Source organism: Rattus norvegicus, chromosome 2 (assembly GCF_036323735.1).
Source record: "Rattus norvegicus strain BN/NHsdMcwi chromosome 2, GRCr8, whole genome shotgun sequence".
NCBI classification, from domain to species: domain Eukaryota; kingdom Metazoa; phylum Chordata; class Mammalia; order Rodentia; family Muridae; genus Rattus; species Rattus norvegicus.
In genome coordinates this window covers 12,691,907-12,715,496 of record NC_086020.1, presented here as the reverse complement: position 1 = coordinate 12,715,496, position 23,590 = coordinate 12,691,907, and the positions used below count along the sequence as shown (strand labels likewise).

The 23,590-nt window shown below is 40.5% G+C and overlaps 1 long non-coding RNA gene across 2 annotated transcripts; it reads left to right on the top strand.

The window, feature by feature from the left end:
• Positions 1–21,305: 21,305 nt before the first annotated feature.
• On the top strand, positions 21,306–23,278 carry LOC134485710 (uncharacterized). 2 transcript variants are annotated; one of them, XR_010063973.1, is made up of 3 exons: positions 21,306–21,623; positions 22,076–22,231; positions 23,171–23,278. It is a non-coding gene; the product is annotated as an uncharacterized LOC134485710 (long non-coding RNA). The 2 variants fall into 2 exon arrangements; XR_010063972.1 differs by having other exon boundaries at positions 21,306–22,231.
• Positions 23,279–23,590: the final 312 nt, after the last annotated feature.

Below are 23,590 nucleotides of genomic sequence, written 5' to 3'. Positions count from 1 at the left end.
CCTATGACTTCAGGTCAGCTTGAGTTACAGAATAAGACCTTGTTTATCAAAAATGAAGATGAAGGACAAGGAAGATAATGGTGAAGATGAGGTCATCAGCACTTCAAAGAGATCTTTTGCTCCACTGGAAGAACCTTGGGTGGTCTGTTGTTAAGAGCTTGAGCAGGAGTAAAGGGCATGTTAGAGAAATCTTGGTGAAAGCTGGAAAGAAAGGACTGTCTTATCATATGTCCCAGGAAAGTTTATCAAAATTGTCACAGCAGTAATGTGGCAAGCAGAAAGTGGATCCAAGGAACACACAGACCTAACTGAGAACATTCAGACATGACTAAATAATTTCAAAATAATTTTTGTAATGAAGGAGACGTGAGAAGCATATCAGCCTTCATAATCCAAACTGAGTATTTTTGAACAAGATTCAGAAAAAAGGAATAGTTTTAAAACAAAAATATATAGGTGATATAAAGAAATCAGGATATTTTGTGTTTAAAATGAAAATTGTTTCTTTTCTTCAGCTTCTTTCTGACAAAATACTGAAGTTAGTGATGCCATAAGAGCAAGGTCACGTCTAAGAGGGCAGGTACTGATTTCCTTTGTCGTTTTCCTTTTGTCATGTGTGATGTGATGTGTAATTCAAAATAATGTGAAGAAACTATAAAAATTTAACATACATATACATAGTGTATTTAATCATTTCTCCTGCAACACTCAGACTTTCTAATATATTTCTCTCCCAATTTCCTGTCATCCTCCCCACTTCTCCAAATCAGCATAACCCACTGATTCCATTTAATCTTTACTGGTGTGCACAACACATATCATGATTTCTTTAAATGAGCATATGATTGGTGGAAACAATCATCACATTTTGTGCCTTGCCTGTTTCTTTCCCTCTATAAGGATCTTCTTGATTTTATAACTTTCTAACATCCTTCAAAGAAGTCTTTGATGTTAATTTCAGAATTTCAAGTAAAATGTACTCTTCCCTGATAATTTTGCTTGCTGCTGATTCATCTTCTCTGAATTTGAGATATCATCTGTCTCCTGTTAATTGGCACTCATCTTGTTTTCTCTCAAATTTTCAGTTTCAAGGAGCAGATCCTTTTCTTTTTCTTTTCATTAACTTGTAAATGTTGTGAGATCCTTAGTATCTTGCATGGTCCAATTAGGGCCAATCATAGTTCTAAGTCCAGAAAGAGAGAAAGAGAGAGAGAGAGAGAGAGAGAGAGAGAGAGAGAGAGAGAGAGAGAGAGAGAGAGAGAGAGAGATACAAAGAGGCAAGAGGTACCCACACAAACATAAGCACACCACAAAGACACACACACACACACACACACACACACACACACACACACACACACACACACACAAATCACTTAGCGATTGTAGCTACTCCAACCCGTTCTAGAACGCCTTTAAATGTGAAGTACAGGTGCTCATATTCTTGCTGCCTTATAAACCCCACTGAGTTTGTTTAATGCAAACTCCTAAGGACCATGTGTCTCTTTTCTAAGTCTCGTCGATCTGAAAATCATTGCTATTATGCTGCCTTTAGTATTTTTTATTAAAAAATCTCTTGAGGAGATAGATATCATAAGGAGAAGATCTCATTTTCTTCTGCCTATGACCTTGGTAGTTTTTCCAATATGCCCAAGGACTGTTGGATTGAGACATTCTCTGTCATTTGTCTCCTTATATTCTTTTTTTAAAAAATTTTTTATTAGCTATATTTCTTTTTTTTTATTAACTTGAGTATTTCTTATATACATTTCAAGTGTTATTCCCTTTCCCGGTATCCGGGCAAACATCCCCCTCCCCCCTCCCCTTCCTTATGGGTGTTCCCCTCCCCACCCTCCCCCCATTGCCACCCTCCCCCCACCAGTCTAGTTGACTGGGGGTTCAGTCTTAGCAGGACCCAGGGCTTCCCCTTCCACTGGTGCTCTTACTAGGATATTCATTGCTACCTATGGGGTCAGAGTCCAGGGTCAGTCCATGTATAGTCTTTAGGTAGTGGCTTAGTCCCTGGAAGCTCTGGTTGCTTGGCATTGTTGTTCATATGTTGAACTTGAAGAGCCCCTTCAAGCTCTTCCAGTTCTTTCTCTGATTCCTTCAATGGGGGTCCTATTCTCAGTTCAGTGGTTTGCTGCTGGCATTCGCCTCTGTATTTGCTGTATTCTGGCTGTGTCTCTCAGGAGCGATCTACATCCGGCTCCTGTCGGTCTGCACTTCTTTGCTTCATCCATCTTGTCTAATTGGGTGGCTGAATATGTATGGGCCACATGTGGGGCAGGCTCTGAATGGGTGTTCCTTCAGTCTCTGTTTTAATCTTTGCCTCTCTCTTCCCTGCCAAGGGTATTCTTGTTCCCCTTTTAAAGAAGGAGTGAAGCATTCACATTTTGATCATCCGTCTTGAGTTTCATTTGTTCTAGGCATCTAGGGTAACTCAAGCATTTTGGCTAATAGCCACTTATCAATGACTGCATACCATGTATGTCTTTCTGTGATTGGGTTAGCTCACTCAGGATGATATTTTCCAGTTCCCTCCATTTGCCTATGAATTTCATAAAGTCGTTGTTTTTGATAGCTGAGTAATATTCCATTGTGTAGATGTACCACATTTTCTGTATCCATTCCTCTGTTGAAGGGCATCTGGGTTCTTTCCAGCTTCTGGCTATTATAAATAAGGCTGCAATGAACATAGTGGAGCACGTGTCTTTTTTATATGTTGGGGCATCTTTTGGGTATATGCCCAAGAGAGGTATAGCTGGATCCTCAGGCAGTTCAATGTCCAATTTTCTGAGGATCCTCCAGACTGATTTCCAGAATGGTTGTACCAGTATGCAATCCCACCAACAATGGAGGAGTGTTCCTCTTTCTCCACATCCTCGACAGCATCTGTTGTCCCCTGAGTTTTTGATCTTAGCCATTCTCACTGGTGTGAGGTGAAATCTCAGGGTTGTTTTGATTTGCATTTCCCTTATGACTAAAGATGTTGAACATTTCTTTAGGTGTTTCTCAGCCATTCGGCATTCCTCAGCTGTGAATTCTTTGTTTAGCTCTGAACCCCATTTTTTAATAGGGTTATTTGTTTCCCTGTGGTCTAACTTCTTGAGTTCTTTGTATATTTTGGATATAAGGCCTCTATCTGTTGTAGGATTGGTAAAGATCTTTTCCCAATCTGTTGGTTGCCGTTTTGTCCTAACCACAGTGTCCTTTGCCTTACAGAAGCTTTGCAGTTTTATGAGATCCCATTTGTCGATTCTTGATTTTAGAGCATAAGCCATTGGTGTTTTGTTCAGGAAATTTTTTCCAGTGCCCATGTGTTTGAGATGCTTCCCTAGTTTTTCTTCTATTAGTTTGAGTGTGTCTGGTTTGATGTGGAGGTCCTTGATCCACTTGGACTTAAGCTTTGTACAGGGTGATAAGCATGGATCGATCTGCATTCTTCTACATGTTGACCTCCAGTTGAAACAGCACCATTTGTTGAAAATGCTATCTTTTTTTCCATTTGATGGTTTTGGCTCCTTTGTCAAAAATCAAGTGACCATAGGTGTGTGGGTTCATTTCTGGGTCTTCAATTCTATTCCATTGGTCTATCTGTCTGTCTCTGTACCAATACCATGCAGTTTTTATCACTATTGCTCTGTAATACTGCTTGAGTTCAGGGATAGTGATTCCCCCTGAAGTCCTTTTATTGTTGAGGATAGCTTTAGCTATCCTGGGTTTTTTGTTATTCCAGATGAATTTGCAAATTGTTCTGTCTAACTCTTTGAAGAATTGGATTGGTATTTTGATGGGGATTGCATTGAATCTGTAGATTGCTTTTGGTAAAATGGCCATTTTTACTAAATTAATCCTGCCAATCCATGAGCATGGGAGATCTTTCCGTCTTCTGAGGTCTTCTTCAATTTCCTTCTTCAGTGTCTTGAAGTTCTTATTGTACAGATCTTTTACTTGCTTTGTTAAAGTCACACCGAGGTACTTTATATTATTTGGGTCTATTATGAAGGGTGTCGTTTCCCTAATTTCTTTCTTGGCTTGTTTCTCTTTTGTATAGAGGAAGGCAACTGATTTATTTGAGTTAATTTTATACCCAGCCACTTTGCTGAAGTTGTTTATCAGCTTTAGTAGTTCTCTGGTAGAACTTTTGGGATCGCTTAAATATACTATCATATCATCTGCAAATAGTGATATTTTGACTTCTTCTTTTCCGATCTGTATCCCCTTGACCTCCTTTTGTTGTCTGATTGCTCTGGCTAGAACTTCAAGAACTATATTGAATAAGTAGGGAGAGAGTGGGCAGCCTTGTCTAGTCCCTGATTTTAGTGGGATTGCTTCAAGTTTCTCTCCATTTAGTTTAATGTTAGCAACTGGTTTGCTGTATATGGCTTATACTATGTTTAGGTAGGGGCCTTGAATTCCTATTCTTTCCAGAACTTTTATCATGAAGGGGTGTTGAATTTTGTCAAATGCTTTCTCAGCATCTAATGAAATGATCATGTGGTTTTCTTCTTTCAGTTTGTTTATATAATGGATCACGTTGATGGTTTTCCGTATATTAAACCATCCCTGCATGCCTGGGATGAAGCCTACTTGGTCATGGTGGATGATTGTTTTGATGTGCTCTTGGATTCGGTTTGCCAGAATTTTATTGAGTATTTTTGCGTCGATATTCATAAGGGAAATTGGTCTGAAGTCCTCTTTCTTTGTTGTGTCTTTGTGTGGTTTAGGTATAAGAGTAATTGTGGCTTCGTAGAAGGTATTCGGTAGTGCTCCATCTGTTTCAATTTTGTGGAATAGTTTGGATAATATTGGTATGAGGTCTTCTATGAAGGTTTGATAGAATTCTGCACTAAACCCGTCTGGACCTGGGCTCTTTTTGGTTGGGAGACCTTTAATGACTGCTTCTATTTTCTTAGGAGTTATGGGGTTGTTTAACTGGTTTATCTGTTTCTGATTTAACTTCGGTACCTGGTATCTGTCTAGGAAATTGTCCATTTCCTGAAGATTTTCAAGTTTTGTTGAATATAGGTTTTTATAGTAAGATCTGATGATTTTTTGAATTTCCTCTGAATCTGTTGTTATGTCTCCCTTTTCATTTCTGATTTTGTTAATTTGGACGCACTCTCTGTGTCCTCTCGTTAGTCTGGCTAAGGGTTTATCTATCTTGTTGATTTTCTCAAAGAACCAACTTTTGGTTCTGTTGATTCTTTCTATGGTCCTTTTTGTTTCTACTTGGTTGATTTCTGCTCTGAGTTTGATTATTTCCTGTCTTCTACTCCTCCTGGGTGTATTTGCTTCTTTTTGTTCTAGAGCTTTTAGGTGTGCTGTCAAGCTGCTGACATATGCTCTTTCCTGTTTCTTTCTGCAGGCACTCAGCGCTATGAGTTTTCCTCTTAGCACAGCTTTCATTGTGTCCCATAAGTTTGGGTATGTTGTCCCTTCATTTTCATTAAATTCTAAAAAGTTTTTAATTTCTTTCTTTATTTCTTCCTTGTCCAGGTTATCATTGAGTAGAGCATTGTTCAATTTCCAAGTATATGTGGGCATTCTTCCCTTATTGTTATTGAAGACCAGTTTTAGGCCGTGGTGGTCTGATAGCACGCATGGGATTATTTCTATCTTTCTGTACCTGTTGAGGCCTGTTTTTTGACCAATTATATGGTCAATTTTGGAGAAAGTACCATGAGGAGCTGAGAAGAAGGTATATCCTTTTGCTTTAGGATAGAATGTTCTATAAATATCTGTTAAGTCCATTTGGCTCATGACTTCTCTTAGTCTGTCTACATCTCTGTTTAATTTCTGTTTCCATGATCTGTCCATTGATGAGAGTGGGGTGTTGAAATCTCCCACTATTATTGTGTGAGGTGCAATGCGTGTTTTGAGCTTTAGTAAGCTTTCTTTTACATATGTAGGTGCCCTTGTATTTGGGGCATAGATATTTAGGATTGAGAGTTCATCTTGGTGGATTTTTCCTTTGATGAATATGAAGTGTCCTTCCTTATCTTTTTTGATGACTTTTAGTTGAAAATTGATTTTATTTGATATTAGAATGGCTACTCCAGCTTGCTTCTTCTGACCATTTACTTGGAAATTTTTTTTCCAGCCTTTCACTCTGAGGTGTGTTTCCTGTAGGCAGCAGAATGCAGGTTCCTCGTTGCGTATCCAGTTGTTAATCTATGTCTTTTTATTGGGGAGTTGAGGCCATTGATGTTGAGAGATATTAAGGAATAGTGATTATTGCTTCCTGTTATATTCATATTTGGATGTGAGGTTATGTTTGTGTGCTTTCATTCTCTTTGTTTTGTTGCCAAGACGATTAGTTTCTTGCTTCTTCTAGGGTATAGCTTGCCTCCTTATGTTGGGCTTTACCATTTATTATCCTTTGTAGTGTGTAAAAAGATATTGTGTAAATTTGGTTTTGTCATGGAATATCTTGGTTTCTCCATCTATGTTAATTGAGAGTTTTGCAGGATACAGTAACCTGGGCTGGCATTTGTGTTCTCTTAGGGTCTGTATGACATCAGTCCAGGATCTTCTGGCCTTCATAGTTTCTGGCGAAAAGTCTGGTGTGATTCTGATAGGTCTGCCTTTATATGTTACTTGACCTTTTTTCCTTACTGCTTTTAATATTCTTTCTTTATTTTGTGCGTTTGGTGTTTTGACTATTATGTGACGGGAGGTGTTTCTTTTCTGGTCCAATCTATTTGGAGTTCTGTAGGCTTCTTGTATGCCTATGGGTATCTCTTTTTTTAGGTTAGGGAAGTTTTCTTCTATGATTTTGTTGAAGATATTTACTGGTCCTTTGAGCTGGGAGTCTTCACTCTCTTCTATATCTATTATCCTTAGGTTTGATCTTCTCATTGAGTCCTGGATTTCCTGTATGTTTTGGACCAGTAGCTTTTTCCGCTTTACATTTCTTTGACAGTTGAATCAATGATTTCTATGGAATCGTCTGCTCCTGAGATTCTCTCTTCCATCTCTTGTATTCTGTTGGTGAAGCTTGTATCTGCAGCTCCTTGTCTCTTCTTTTGGTTTTCTATATCCAAGGTTGTTTCCATGTGTTCTTTCTTGATTGCTTCTATTTCCATTTTTAATTCCTTCAACTGTTTGATTGTGTTTTCCTGGAATTCTTTCAGGGATTTTTGTGACTCCTCTCTATGGGCTTCTACTTGTTTATTTATGATTTCCTGATATTCTTTCAGGGATTTTTGTGTCTCCTCTCTATGGGCTTCTACTTGTTTATTTATGTTTTCCTGGAATTCTTTCAGGCATTTTTGCGATTCCTCTCTGTAGGCTTCTCCTTGTTTATTAATGTTTTCCTGTGTTTCTCTAAGGGAGTTCTTCACGTCTTTCTTGAAGTCCTCCAGCATCATGATCAAATATGATTTTGAAACTAGATCTTGCTTTTCTGGTGTGTTTGGACATTCCATGTTTGTTTTGGTGGGAGAATTGGGCTCCGATGATGCCATGTAGTCTTGGTTTCTGTTGCTTGGGTTCCTGCGCTTGCCTCTCGCCATCAGATTATCTCTAGTGTTACTTTGTTCTGCTATTTCTGACAGTGGCTAGACTGTCCCTATAAGCCTGTGTGTCAGGAGTGCTGTAGACCTGTTTTACTGTTTTCTTTCAGCCAGTTATGGGAACAGAGTGTTCTGCTTTCGTGCGTGTAGTTTTTCCTCTGTACAGGTCTTCAGCTGTTCCTGTGGGCCTTTGTGTTGAGTTCACCAGGCAGGTCACTTGCAGCATACAAGTTGGTCTTACCTGTGGTCCCGAGGCTCAAGTTCTCTCGCGGGGTGTTGCCCACGGGCTCTTTGCGGCGGCAGTAACCAGGAAGACCTGTGCCGCCCCTTCTGGGAGCTTCAGTGCACCAGGGTTCCAGATGGCCTTTGGTGTTTTCCTCTGGCGTCCGAGATGTGTTTGCAGAGAACAGTCTCTTCTGGTTTCCCAGGCTTGTCTGCCTCTCTGAAGGTTTAGCTCTCCCTCCCACGGGATTTGGGTGCAGAGAACTGTTTATCCGGTCTGTTTCCTTCAGGTTCTGGCGGTGTCTCAGGCAGGGGTCCTGCCGCTCCTGGGCCCTCCCCCATGGGAGCCCAGAGGCCTTATACAGTTTCCTCTTGGGCCAGGGATGTGGGCAGGGGTGGGCAGTGTTGGTGGTCTCTTCTGCTCTGCAGCCTCAGGAGTGCCCACCTGACCAGGCGGTGAGGTCTCTTTCCCACGGGGTCTGGGAGCAGAGAGCTGCTGCGGGCTGGGATCCGCGGGTGTGGGACTTCCGGTAAACACAGGACATGCCCAGTCCTAGAGCTCTCCTTATATTCTTAACAGCACACATGCCATTCCTCTGAGACAACTCTGATATCTACCTCAAGCAAGCTTCACACTCCACTTTTATCATTATTCTATCATTTGAATTTATTTTCTTCATAACATTGACAAAAATATCAAATTACTCTCATTTATTTATACTATATTTCTGTTTATTTTTGTTTCCATTCTAAGCTCATATATAAAGTCCAAGAAAATGATACTTCTATTTCTTTCTTCTACTAGTTGTCATATTCATAAATTATGGCAGAATGCCACACTGCTAGTACCAGAGAAGTATGAATAGATACTCATCCAATAAATGGCTGGATTCTCATATTCTCTCATTATCATGGAAACCAGCTCACCCCAGCAGTTCTTGATTCTAGTATTGGCCTAGTATTGGCTTAGCTCCAGGCCAACCCAGGCTGGAAACTCCAGTACCATGGGAAGGAAACTTTAGGTTTGGAAAAAACCTCAAGTCACTTATAAAAGGGATTGAAATCTTAGATTTCCTATTATTTTTGTGTCTACTAGTCAAAATATTGGTGACTGCCTGTAATAGTTCTAAATAGGTACTAATAGTCAATCATCTATCCAGAAGGAACTTATAGAACTCTACTTTTCCCTGATGAATTCTTGGTTACTGATGAATTCTGGAGAGTATTATTTTCAGTTACTTCATTCCTGAGGAGTCAACTAGACTCTAGTAAAGAGTTGCAAATACATGTCACACAGATGCTCCTATATACACTCAATGGATCACACAGCACAACTCCACAAAATAAGAAAAACCATGAATGTGAAAAATAACTTGTAAAGATGGTGGGGAGTAGAGGTAGGAGAGGGGTGACAATGAGAATGCTTGTTATACATATGTGACATTGTAAAAAAAAAACTTGGTGAAAGTTAAAAAGAGAATGTTTTTATGCTTCAATAATCCAGATTTGTGATGACCATATCAAAATAGAATTCTATCTTAAATTACTACTTGTCTAATTATAGAAAGGTTTGACAATATGTAAAGATAAGTGCTTTCTTTTCAAAAATATTTTATTTTGTGCATATATGAACATTTTCCCAGCATGGGTAGATGTCAGCCACTCGCACGTCTGTTGCTCACAGAGGCCAGAAAAGGGTCTCAGATATCTTAGAACTGGAGTTATACATAGCTTTAAATCATCAATGGGAACTAAGACGTGAACTCAGTTCCCCTGAAGAGTGGCCAGTGGTCTTAATCATTGAGCCTTCTCTCTAGTCCTGATACATTATTTCTTTATTTTAGATAATAGTCAGAATTTTTTCTCATTTCAGTGCATTTAGTGTCTTAAATAACTAACTGTCAATCTTATTTAATGTCAAATAGGTAAATTTCTCTCTCATTCTATAAAAGTATGGAGTCCAGAGAAAGTCTGGTTAGGTTCAGCTTCTACAAAGTGATTTACCATAACTAACTTGGAAACGTTTTCATTCTTATAAAGTATTCAGCTTGAGGAGCTACAGCTCAGTTGCGGTGAGTGGGTTTAACACTGCAAATCTAGCATAATAATAGCACCAGGCTCTCCTCTAGGTTCTATTCAACCACAGGCTGTGATTTCGGTTCTGATGAAGGTGCCAGTATGAATTTCATCTTGTGGCATTCGAGCCACTCAGAAAGTGGTTCCTCCAGTAACATTTGTGGCACTGATGCACCAGCAGGCATATCTTGTCAGGCCAGCTATTATTAGAGTTTTCAGGGTTCACAATGGCTGCTGCTATTTACTTCTCTCCTGTGATGCCTAGCACCTTACAGCTGTCATCCTGCATCAGAGAAGTTTCTTTTGTAAGTAAGTGGTGATTAACACAGAGATCCTCAACTGCTCAATGTGTAGAGAATAAAAGACTGGAGTATTAAATGACATTTATATAAGACCACTTCTCTGAAAGCTTAAGTATTTTTACAGAGGAAAAAGAGAAAAAGATGAGAGCCAGAGTGGTGGATGACTATCACTCAACATTTTCTGGATAAAACTGGGGCATTACATATATGCACCCATAAAGGCGACAGCACACTGAAGGCTTTGTCCAGACAAAATACCAGCATGTTAACAGGAAGTGAGCTACATGAGGAGTTATTGCGAACTGGTAGTTTCAGAGAATGGGAAAGTCAGTTTTCTTTATGGATGTGACACCTAGTGGGCGAATCCTACTCCAGGGTAAGTCCCATTAGCAAGTATTTGGACAGCACAAGTTGAACCTGATGGGTTAAAAAATAGAGGACAATACCTTTGGTAGATAGCAAGGTTGGGGTCGACCAGAGAGGAGCTCAGGAAGGGGAGAAATAGCATAAAATTACATTGTATGAAATTTTTGAAAAATTAGAAAAATGTTATTTAAATTAATAAGCAAGAGGGAAAAGAGCAATTCAGATGACTAACATGAACATGTTAAGCACAAAACTGCTGTCTGTATTGCCACATTTGTGTGGAGGAAGAGGGCTTCATGGGCAAGATCAGATTTAGAACATCCATTCTTCGCCCCGGTTTCTAATGATAGTGTAGGGCATGTAAAATCTTGAGAGTTAGAATTAATAATTCTAGGATAATTAGAATTAATGATTTCAGTAGCAGTATGGATTGGTAATTATTTTTCTATGTATACAGTTTAAATCTGTGAATGGCGGTTATTTCACTATATATAATCCACTTGCAATTACAGACTCAGTGCAAATGTCATGTAGTAAGAATTGCAAGATGTCAGCTCCTTCCCACTCTATGTATATTTTTCTTCTGTGCTGGGACAACTCGTGTCAACCACTGTGAATCATTAAATTGCATACATTAAGTGAGAGATTAAGTGACTAAGTTAAAGTCATTCTGTACTTTTAATGAGAAATAGACAAATGATACCTTCTAAAAGGGGGAAAAGCTTATCTTGCTATCTAACTTAAAAGAGGTAGACAAAGAGTGAACTTGATTCCCAACTATATTGACTCTAAGATTACCTAAGAGATGTGTCCCTAAGCTGGTTTGAAAGGGTTTTCCTGGAAGGGTTAACTTAGGACAAAGCTACCTCCCCTGAGTTGGGGGCACTGTTTGACAATGACCCAGATAGAAAGACATCTGAGAGAGAAACAGCTTGTTTTGACCTGCATACATTGGTTGCTTTGCTACTTGCCTGTGCTCCCACTGCATGTTCTTTGCTGACATCAGAGCTTGGCTCCTTTGACCTTTAATCATGGACTGAAGAGCAATAACTCCCCAGGAGTCCTCTAGCTTCAGTACTAGGTGGGGACTGCTGAGTCTTGGGGTTCTCTGAATGAGCAGCTAACAGGTTCTTTCTGGTGTACATATAGCCATTGCTGAACTGTCCAGCCCATGGCCCACAAGGCAATCTGACAGAACCTCTTTTTTGTAGTACGTATTCACTCTAACATTTCTGTTCCTTTGGCTGATACACAAGGCTAATGTGAACAATGGATCACTAACAATGGGTATGTAGAATCTAAAAAGTCTTTTGCTTTGATCTAGCTTCTCATTATATTTCCCAGTTTGGCCTTAACTGGTGGTTCTCCTATATAGACTCCTAATGCTAGGATTACAAGTCTTGGGCCCTATGTTTGGTTCTAAAATGGCACTTGTAAGAACACTGCTCCTCAATGAAATCTTAGAGATGTGTTTAAATCCAGCATTTAAAAAAGAGGGAGATACAGGATAGCTAAAACTATCCTCAACAATAAAAGGACTTCCGGGGGAATCACTATCCCTGAACTCAAGCAGTATTACAGAGCAATAGCGATAAAAATTGCATGGTATTGGTACAGAGACAGACAGATAGACCAATGGAATAGAATTGAAGACCCAGAAATGAACCCACACACCTATGGTCACTTGATTTTTGACAAAGGAGTCAAAACCATCCAATGGAAAAAAGATAGCATTTTCAGCAAATGGTGCTGGTTCAACTGGAGGTCAATATGTAGAAGAATGCAGATCGATCCATGCTTATCACCCTGTACAGAGCTTAAGTCCAAGTGGATCAAGGACCTCCACATCAAACCAGATATACTCAAACTAATAGGGGAAAAAGTGGGGAAGCAACTCAAACACATGGACACTGGAGAAAATTTCCTGAACAAAACACCAATGGCTTATGCTCTAAGATCAAGAATCGACAAATGGGATCTCATAAAACTGCAAAGCTTCTGTAAGGCAAAGGACACTGTGGTTAGGACAAAACAGCAACCAACAGATTGGGAAAAGATCTTTACCAATCCTACAACAGATAGAGGCCTTATATCCAAAATATATGAAGAACTCAAGAAGTTAGACCACAGGGAGACAAATAACCCTATTAAAAAATGGGGTTCATAGCTAAACAAAGAATTCATAGCTCAGGAATGCCGAATGGCTGAGAAACACCTAAAGAAATGTTCAACATCTTTAGTCATAATCAAAACAAACCTGAGATTTCACCTCACACCAGTGAGAATGGCTAAGATCAAAAACTGAGGTGACAGCAAATGTTGGTGAGGATGTGGAGAAAGAGGAACACTCCTCCATTGTTGGTGGGATTGCAGACTGGTACAACCATTCTGGAAATCAGTCTGGAGGTTCCTCAGGAAATTGGACATTGAACTACCTGAGGACCCAGCTATACCTCTCTTGGGCATATACTCAAAAGATGCCCCAACATATAACAAAGACACGTGCTCCACTATGTTCATAGCAGCCTTATTTATAATAGCCAGAAGCTGGAAAGAACCCAGATGCCCTTCAACAGAGGAATGGATACAGAAATTGTGGTACATCTACACAATGGAATATTACTCAGCTATCAAAAACAATGACTTTATGAAATTCATAGGCAAATGGAGGGAACTGGAAAATATCATCCTGAGTGAGGTAACCCAATCACAGAAAACACGCATGGTATGCACTCATTGATAAGTGGCTATTAGCCCAAATGCTTGAATTACCCTAGATGCACAGAACACATGAAACTCAAGACGGATGATCAAAATGTGAATGCTTCACTCCTTCTTTAAAGGGGAACAAGAATACCCTTGGCAGGGAAGAGAGAGGCAAAGATTAAAACAGAGACTGAAGGAACACCCATTCAGAGCCTGCCCCACATGTGGCCCATACATATACAGCCATCCTATTAGACAAGATGGATGAAGCAAAGAAGTGCAGGCCAACAGGAACCGGATGTAGATCGCTCCTGAGAGACACAGCCAGAATACAGCAAATACAGAGGCGAATGCCAGCAGCAAACCACTGAACTGAGAATGGGACCCCCGTTGAAGGAATCAGAGAAAGGACTAGAAGAGCTTGAAGGGGCTCGAGACCCCATATGAACAACAATGCCAAGCAACCAGAGCTTCCAGGGACTAAGCCACTACCTAAAGACTATACATGGACTGACCCTGGACTCTGACCTCATAGGTAGCAATAAATATCCTAGTAAGAGCACCAGTGGAAGGGGAAGCCCTGGGTCCTGCTAAGACTGAACCCCCGGTGAACGTGATTGTTGAGGGGAGGGCAATAATGGGGGGAGGATGGGCAGGGGAACACTCATATAGAAGGGGAGGGCAAGGCTGTAAGTAGGGGGATGTTGGCCCAGAAACCGGGAAAGGGAATAACAATTGAAATGTAAATAAGAAATACTCAAGTTAATAAAGAGAAAAAGGCATACAAATGGAGAAGGCAACACGTTCCTAGAGTAAAATACTAAGAATGGCTAACATTCCAGACTAGTTAGAGTAGACGTACTCCTTCACTGTTAATAAATTAATCATCAAGGGAAAAGTTGGAAAATTCACACCAAAATTTAAAATTATACATTTTTCCTCCTCTTCACTTTAGCAATGTATGTAATAAATCTATAATCTAATGTACATGTATAATCTAAGACATTAAAAGACACAGTTCTGCTGAAAATTTAAATAACTAAAAGAGAGAGAGAGAGAGAGAGAGAGAGAGAGAGAGAGAGAGAGAGAGAGAGAGAGATAGCTCAGTTGGTAAAATACTTGCTATGCAAGCATGGAGACTTGCAGTCACATCCCAGGGTCCATGCCAGAAGGCCAGGTGTAGTGGTGTGTGCTTGTTATCCCAGTGCTGGGGAGGCAGAGACAGGTGGACTCCAAAGGCCTGCTGGTCAGCCAGCTTAGTTTAATCAGTGAGCTCTGGATTGCAGTAAGAAACCTTATCTCAAAAATCAAGATGTGGAGGCAGAGGAAGGAGGCCTCTGAGTTCAAGGCCATCCTGGTTTACAAAATGAGTTCTGAATAGCCAGGGGTCTGCTGCACAGAGAAACTGTGTCAAAAGCCAAAAACCAAAAATCAAAACACAACAGAAAAAATCAAGATAGATCAAAAACGACAGTTGGGATTGATCTGTGTTTCCCACATGAATGCACGTCTGCATGAACATCTTTCTACCCATGTGTATGTGTCTTCCAAATATACCTGGACTCACCCCTTTCTTCTTTTCTTTTTTTTTTTTTTTTGGTTCTTTTTTTCGGAGCTGGGGACCGAACCCAGGGCCTTGCGCTTCCTAGGCAAGCGCTCTACCACTGAGCTAAATCCCCAACCCCTCACCCCTTTCTTCTTTTGCAAGCATACAGGAGGTATAGTCTTCCTCTTTAGACTCTACTTGAGCAGTAACTCATTCTGGTCAATGGTCTCTTGAGATGTAACTCATTCTGGTCAACAGCATCTGAGCAGAGGAAGAGAATAATTTTATCATGGAATCACGGTCATAGGATTCTGAAGATTTCTTTGCCTTGTCTTCAGTGTTTCAGGAGGCTATGTACAACAGACGATGCAGCCATGTAAGTGGGAGAGCCCCACAGTGTCTTAGGAGGCTACACACTGCAGGTAGTAGGAGAGCCTCCATACACAAGCTGCCTTAGTGACTCTGAGTGATCTATATGGAATGTGTAGCACTGGCTTCTGAACCACTGTGCCCCTAAATGACTGCTGGTGAGTGAGTGAGAAATTATTGTGTTTGGATCCTTATATTTTGTGGTCCAATGTTACCACATTATACTCAAATCTAAATGTGTAATGTAGTTGGGAAATGGAAACTGCCTTGAGTTTTTTATTAGCTCATCTCTAGTAGGATAGATTTATAAACATTTTATAGATACTTCAAACTGTCTCCATATATTTTTTACAGAAGTAATTTGTACAACATGTGTTTTTTAAGGGGAATACTGTCCCAAGTTTTCTTAATAGTTTTTAATTAAAGCAAAGCAATCCACTGAATACCTGTATAACCTGACAAAGACACCTGATTCTATGTAAACACAAAGTGGAAAATTCAAACTTCTGTGATTTTAATTCAAAAAAGCACCCTTTATTCCCACCTAAAAGTGGCTTTAGCTCTTAAAACTTGTTAATTTTTATCTTTCATTTTCCATAGAAATTAAAATTTGTATTATTACAAATTAATCTTGTTTGCTAATTCCAAAACTATCCCAAAGCAAAAACAGCCCTCTGAGCTGCAAGACTTTGAAATAGAATAGTAAATCACTGGATAGATAGCACCATATATCATATTAAACACAGGGAACTCACCACAAAATCATTACACTAAAAAGAGACAATTTTGATTGATTAAAATGGTATGGGCTGCATAGTGTTAAATCACTGTGAGTGATATGACATTATGATTTTACATACCATAATTCTGCCAAGACAATGAAGGCAAAAGGCATTGTCATCAGATGATAACAGACAATAAGAGGATTCCTGATGTTAGATTTATTACCTGGTTTAGATTTAGAAAGAAGTAATTCTTGTCCTGTTCCACTTATCAAACGACTGTAAATTCAGTGATGATGTAAAATTCTAAGGCAGAGCCACTTATAGGTTTGACAAAGTGCCAGCCATAAAATATTTATTGTTCTCAGTGGTTCTGCCTTACACACTTAAATATTTATCAGAAACATAAGCCCCTCTGATAAATGTTTCTAATCTTTGGGACTAGACTTTTTTTTTTTAAAAAAATACTTAGATTTTTCATCAAAAACCACTTCTATAGTTTTATTATACTAATAATGTTAAGCTTATGATTTGAAAAGGCAGGATGTGGGTTTTGAAATTTTATTCTTAACTTCTGATGTTTAAGTGTGGGATTTTTGAGGTAGTATTTACCATGTAGAAGTGGGGAAGTGTTCTTATTTCACTACTGGTCTACAGGAAGTCTAGCTTTCTGAGTGTGTCTGTTTCCTTACATTACAGTTGGCTTCTAGATACAGTCTGAGAAAGTCTGTGGGTGTTCTCAAGTGTGTAAGGTGGCAGTGCTAATTACTTCTACCTCCTCACTGGTTTTTGAAGGGCACAGACACAGGAAGTTCTTCTCAGGAGACGCACCAGTAACTGCCGAGGATTGCCACCTAAATCAGAAGAGGGAAACAATAGACTAATCAGTAATCTGTGGGGTAGCATGTCATGTCTTCGGGTCTGGAAGGCAGGAGTGGGATGTTCTTAATAGAAGACAGGAGACTGGACTTGCATGAACAACTTGAAGACATTCAAATATGAGGGTCCGAATAGCGAGCAGCTCAGAAGCACAGGAACTCACAGACAGACAATTGGACAGCCCTGAAGGGTACCAAACCACCGCACGTAACAGTCGCGTGCCAGCGAAAGAAGACAGTGGGAGGAAGTGGTAGCAAGCACAGTAAGATCTGAGAAACTGGATCAGTGAGACTCGGCTGCCCAGACACTGTGTCCCATGCTACAGGTGGCCGGGTTTGTAGAACGAAGCATTTGAAATCACGATCGTCTTGTTTTGCACTTCTCTGTGTATCCTGACAATAGACCAAGTTTAACTATGTTAAGCTGCGCTTCTTATTCTTATCTAAACTCTAAAAAGCCTGGCACATTAAAAAACACAATGAAGCATAATATTGCACAATTATAATTTTATCTTGCCAATGTACCCCTTTTACTTATAATGCAGCATTTCAAAGCACTAGAGGATTATGGGGTCAAGTGCATTTCCTAGCTTCGCCAGGTGAGCAGGCCCTGCCTGCATCAGCTTCTCAGGACCATGTGTATCTGAGGCTGTTGCTTCTTTAGAGTCAGACAAAGTGATAGCTACGCGCATGCTCTGAGCAGTGAGTGATGATAAAATCTTACATTATTTGATTGTGTAGTTTCTTTTCCGAGAGCTGGTTAATTGAACACATTTAAAAGCAAACATATAATGAGATGTGACTCTTTTTCACCATTTCTGTTTTCTTAACATGTTGTCTTTATAACTGCACACCCTCATACAGGTAACGGAAACCAGAAAAAAAAAAAGCCAACAACGAGCTATCGATCTCTTGTCATTAAGAATGTCAGTGGATTAAGGAGGTTTTATAACCATCAAAATTGGTGCTGGAAAATTCATTGCCCTAGTCTGGCATTTGGGGTTCACAAATTGCATGGGCAATGGGGCAATGACAGTTTCTGGCTAATTTACAGTTAGGTCTCCACACTTGCCTAGATTCATGGATTAAAAATGGAAAAGGTTTTGTGTTCTGGAACATTTTCTGATTCAAGGATAAGGAAGGTTAGTCTGAAGCAAAGCTCTTTGACCCCATAGTAATTCACAGGGCCTTCTCAGCACATTCTCCTTCTCTTGAATATCAGAGGGTAATGAATATTTTGAATAAATCAGAACTTTAGTCTCAAGGAAATATTACATGTCTGTTGAGCAAAGTGTTTCACAGGAGGAACAATTAACTCAATGCAGGAGTGTCTCTTAATTTCAGTCACTGCTGTTAAAAGACAGTAAGTGTTATTAAAGCCTCTTCTGCTATGCATGCTCACCTGAATGTTCAGTTAGGCTTTCCCTTTTGAGAAATTCAAAGCCAGAGGCTGGCTCTCACGTTCATGTGGGCTTGTCTCAGGACTCATACAGACAATCTTTAGTTCTGAGCTGGATCTGAGTCGTGAAGTAAATTGAGGGCTTGGATTTATTTTCTAGGAAAATTCACAAGTCTGAATTTATCATGAAAGGGCTTCTGGGAATTGGGATGATTACTGAGACTTTATTTGAGACCTTGAACTTGGGAATATAAAAGTCTTCCATATTTCTCTATTTTAGAGAATTTTAAGGAATGTGGAAGGTCAGAGCTGTTACTTACTCTGCAATATGAGTTCTTTGAATTTGATGGAACATTTATTTTTTTTCCTGAGAGTATTGTACCAAAATTCTATAGAACACAATACTAAAAGAAGCTTAGAGTCATTGTTCATGCAAAAGAGAATAATAAGAAGTTAAAAAAGTATAGGGAAGATCCTATAAATAGAAAAATTGTACATAATTTTAAATGTCCCCTAAAGGAGATCTTAGAATGATCCTCTAAAGGTTCAGGACTGCTAGCATTTGCAAAGGAAGTCTCGAGCATGTCTGAGAAAAGAAATAAGATCATTTTAATATCCTCATTACTGTTTATGAGCTGGACCTTTGTTTTAAAAATTAGTTCTAAAGGACTCAGAGGACTTTGACGCTCAAATTTTAAATGGCTCTCCCTAGTTTGATGCATATTCATTATGTGCCACTACTCTGCTTGACCTGGGATTGCTCTCGACCCTCAAGAGACTGACTTGAAAGGCAGTAGAATACCACATATTGAGTGTCTTCCTCCATACAAAGTGTGTGATAACATTGGTCTACCAAATGCTGTGTAAGGACAGACATCATGGTGAATACTGATTCTAATAGAAAAAAACCCAGCCTACATAATTGTGGATGCTTGACATTATTAATTGTTACTTTATGGAACTGATAGTGTTTTGAGGTTCAACTTTCTACATTTGGGTTTTCATGTATTTATTCTATCTTTCCACTAACCATTCCTATATTTCTTATGTTTTGTACACACACACACACACACACACACACACACACACACACACACACACACACAAACATTTCTTACTGTTTAGTTTTAACACATATATGTATAAATGTACATATGCATACATATACATGCACACACATATTGTTAAGGTTGTTTTAAGAAGCTTATTTACATTGTAAGATATCTCACATGGCATCTTGAGTTATGGATTATTGAGCATGGTTGGGGTGACCATTGTCTACTGCAGCTGGGTGCTGAGTTCCCTCAGAACTGCTATGAGAATAAAAACTAGGAGCCCACGGGCTCCAACTGGGATATCGGTGTGAGTCACTCTAATCGGCTCTATCCATTTGTTGTTTTGAAGAATAACTCATTTGAAAATAGTTTCAAAGACAAAGCTAGTGGTTTGATTATCATGGGAAGTGGGATTTGTTTTTAAGAGGAGCACCTTTCTTCAGTGCTTCAGCCAGCTCTACTGCAGAAGTAAGAGCTGTCAGAGGCTCATCACCCGGTTTGTGAGTTGTCTCCAGAGGCATCATCATCTATTTGGGGAGGTTTTCTGAGCAGTCCATTACAGTGTGGCTTTCCCCATGCCTGGAGTTACTACTGTGATACTTCTCAAGGCTCCGAAGTAGGGTGATTTCAACATTAACTACATGTAGGTTAGGTCACATTAACAACACAAACTTGCCAATAGTACAGGATTTATTTCCTGTTCTCCTGTAACAAGAAATCATGAAGCCAGTGACTCAAAACCATAGCAAACACTTCCCTTGCAGTTCTGTAGTTCAGGAACCTGATGCAAGTCTCACTGACTAACATGAGGGAGCTGGGTGGCAGCACTGTCTTCTGGAAGCTCCGGGGGCTCCATTTTCCTTCTCTAAGCCTGGGCTATATGAGATAATTACTCAGTGAGTTCCAATACAATGCAACCCAACACAACAAGCAAACAACCAACAAATAAGAGAAAGATGGATGATAGATAGACAGACAGATAGATAGATAGATACACAGACAGACAGACAGACAGACAGACACATGATAAATAGACAGCTGGTGAAGTGAGTAGGTAAAGGCACTTTTCTTGAAAGCCTGATGACTTGAGTTTTACCCCAGAACTCATGTATGCATACATGAAAGGAGAGAACTGACTCCAGAAAGCTGCCTTCTGTTTTGCTTGTGCCATGACATTAGCACGCACCAACAAACCCCATCAGAAAGAACTTAAAAAAGAAAGGCATCTCAGCATAGATTTGATACTAAGTCTACACACAGCAGCACTCCTTCATTCACACTTGTGTGGACTAAGTTCTATGCTTCTAGTCCCACCTACAAACATGAATCTGCTTAATCCCGTAGACATAGGTCATCTTGTGCCTATGGAGCCTCTAGGACCCTGTTACAAGTGTAGGGTTAATGTCCTGGAACCTGCTCTATGGGATGTGTTGGTGACACTATCCACTATGCTTTTTTATACAAATTAATTTTTAAAAAGTTTATAGATGACTGGATACTCAGGATTATCCATTAAAATGATACAGGGTGTGGTTTAGTAATAAAACTCATGCTTATCATTTTCAAAACTATAAGTTTGATCTCTATCTAGTAAGACACACACCACCACCACCACCACAGCACCCTGCCCCACATGTGGCCCATACATATACAGCCACCAAACTAGATAAGATGGATGAAGCAAAGAAGTTCAGGCCAACAGGAACCGGATGTAGATCTCTCCTGAGAAACACACCCGGAATACAGCAAATGCATAGGCGAATGCCAGCAGCAAACCACTGAACTGAGAATGGGACCCCCATTGAATGAATCAGAAAAAGGACTGGAAGAGCTTGAAGGGGCTCGAGACCCCATATGAACAACAATGCCAAGCAACCAGAGCTTCCAGGGACTAAGCCACTACCCAAAGACTATACATGGACTGACCTTGGGCTCCAACCTCATAGGTAGCAATGAATAGCCTAGTAAGAGCACCAGTGGAAGGGGAAGCCCTTGGTCCTGCCAAAACTGAATCCCCAGTGAACATGATTGTTGGGGAGAGGGCGGTAATGGGGGGAGGGTGGGGAGGGGAACACCCATAGAGAAGGGGAATAGCAATCGAAATGTAAATAAGAAATACCCAAGTTAATAAAGATGAAAAAAAAAAAAAGAAAAGAAAGAAAGGATTTGAATCCTCAAAAAAAAAAAAAAGAAAGAAAGAAAAAGAAAAAAGAAATGTTCGACATCCTTAGTCATCAGGGAAATGCAAATCAAAAGAACCCTGAGATTCCTCCTCACAAAAAAAAAAAAAAAAAAAAAAAAGATACTGTTGGATCATAAAAGGCAGTCTGGTTTCCGGTTGAGCTACTGAAGGGATAGTGTTTTGCCTGACTCCTTGTGAACCTGGTCCATTACTAGCTGCAGTCCTACATAGATTCGTGGCCATCAGTCACATAAGGGCAACACCCCAAACCCTTCCACAGGTAGAGGACTTCCACACATCCTCTTAGGCTTAAGACAGATCTCCATTATACTGAGGCACCTAAAGGCTTGGAGGCTTAGCCAATAACCTTTCCTTCCCAGACACTCCTCACTGCAAAAGGTATTTAATCTCAAGCCCACCCTGAGAAGCAGGGTACGGTTTTACTTATCCACCTTTCGCCATGAGAATAAATGCCTTAAAGCCATGAACCACATCTTTTCATTGGGATCCGTCATAGGGAGCCACAGGAAAGGCCTTTGCTGCCATCTAATCTCCCAAAGAAGACCTCTCTGTGCTCCCAGCCACGGCTGCCACCAAGCCTGCAGCTTGCCACCATCAAGCCAAGGACTATTCCTGTGGAACCAGCTGTTTCCCCCTCTTTCCCCCTTGGCCCCGAGGCTAGATCCAGCCTGAGGGCCACCACTCTGTTCTCAGCTCTTTTACTGCTTACAGACGGATGCCAAGAGCCTGAGACTCCAATGATCCAGCCTCCTTGGAGGCCCAGGGACCCCCAAGCCAGCTCAGGCTGTGTCCTGTGCACTTCCCCACTCCTGGAGCGGTGTCCCGGGACTGCTGTATGACCTGACACCAGCCCCGCAATTGCGTGGGGTAAGCATGGTCAACTTCCTGCATCCTGCCTCCCAGAGTGGCAAAGCCCTGTGAGGAGTGGGCTCCGGACCCCACAAACCTACAAAATACCATGCTTATGGCTTATGGCATGTCAAAATACATGAATTGGTTTGTGGCATCGCTCTCTCTCTCTCTTTCTCTATACCCCACCTCCCCCGTGTGTGTGTGTGTGTGTGTGTGTGTGTGTGTGTGTGTGTGTGTGTGTGTTTGCGTGGCAGTTTATGCCTTCACGGAAGCCAGAGGTTGGTGTTAGGTGTCCTCTTCTTCTACCAGTTCTACTTTAAAGCAAGGGCTAGTATTGACCTTGGAGCCTGTGAACTGTCTATATTACCAGGCTAGGCCTAGACACCTGCCCACATATATGTCTGCATTGAGTCAGTGCTAATCTTGCTTCAAGTAGCAAGGGCTTTATTAGCTGACCCATCTGCCCAGCCTGGGTTTGTTTTTCACACAGACTCCCTTTTCAAACTTAGAGTTGATGGTTCACCCTGACATGGCTGGTTCTCACCACAGCCAGTAACTCTGGGAATAGTAGTCTTCCCGCAACTCCACTAGCTCTGAGTCCCAGCTCTGACATATTAGTAAGATAAGTTCCCTGGAAAAAGGTTTGCTTCAAGCAGGGCTTCTCTGGTTTTAGCTTTAGTAGCCTCCCTGGATATTTGGGAAGGAACATTAGGTGCCTTGCCACAATCTTCTACTCCAGAAGCTCAGCAGAGGTTTCTATGTGAAGAAGCCAACAGAAACATGGCCTGTCTGCAAACCAGAGCTGTGGGAATAGAAGGATTTGGAAACAAGTATCAGGATATGAATTAATATCTCCATCTAGTGTTTAACTTTTCTTGGGGGTGTTTTTAAATGTTACAAAAGATGAAAATGCAATGACATGTCATTAACTATGTTCCCACTCATCTTTTGCAGGAATATTTACTACAATGAAACTCAAGGTTCATGAAGAGTCAAATGATCGAGACAATTTAGGGAATTTTTTTGCATAATAAAAATAGACACCAAAGAATTTTAATCACAGGTTCCTGAAGCTGCTCAAGATTCCTTTCGGCACAGGTGACAGAATCTATTATCAGTGACCTTGAGCAGAAGGAGAAGCCAGACCCACTGGAGGAATGAGGACTTCTGACGCTAATGGGCATTTAGCACCCAGACTCTGTCTAGATGCTAAGTCTAATGGTCTCTGATTGAAATGGTTCTGCACACAAGCCCTTTCAGATGGTATTCAGGGCGACCCCTGGCAGCCTTAGAATCTACTTGGTGGTAACTCCTGCCAAGAGGGAACTTTATCCTGTGGGTCCACTTCAAATGAAGTCTCTTTTCTTACATTTT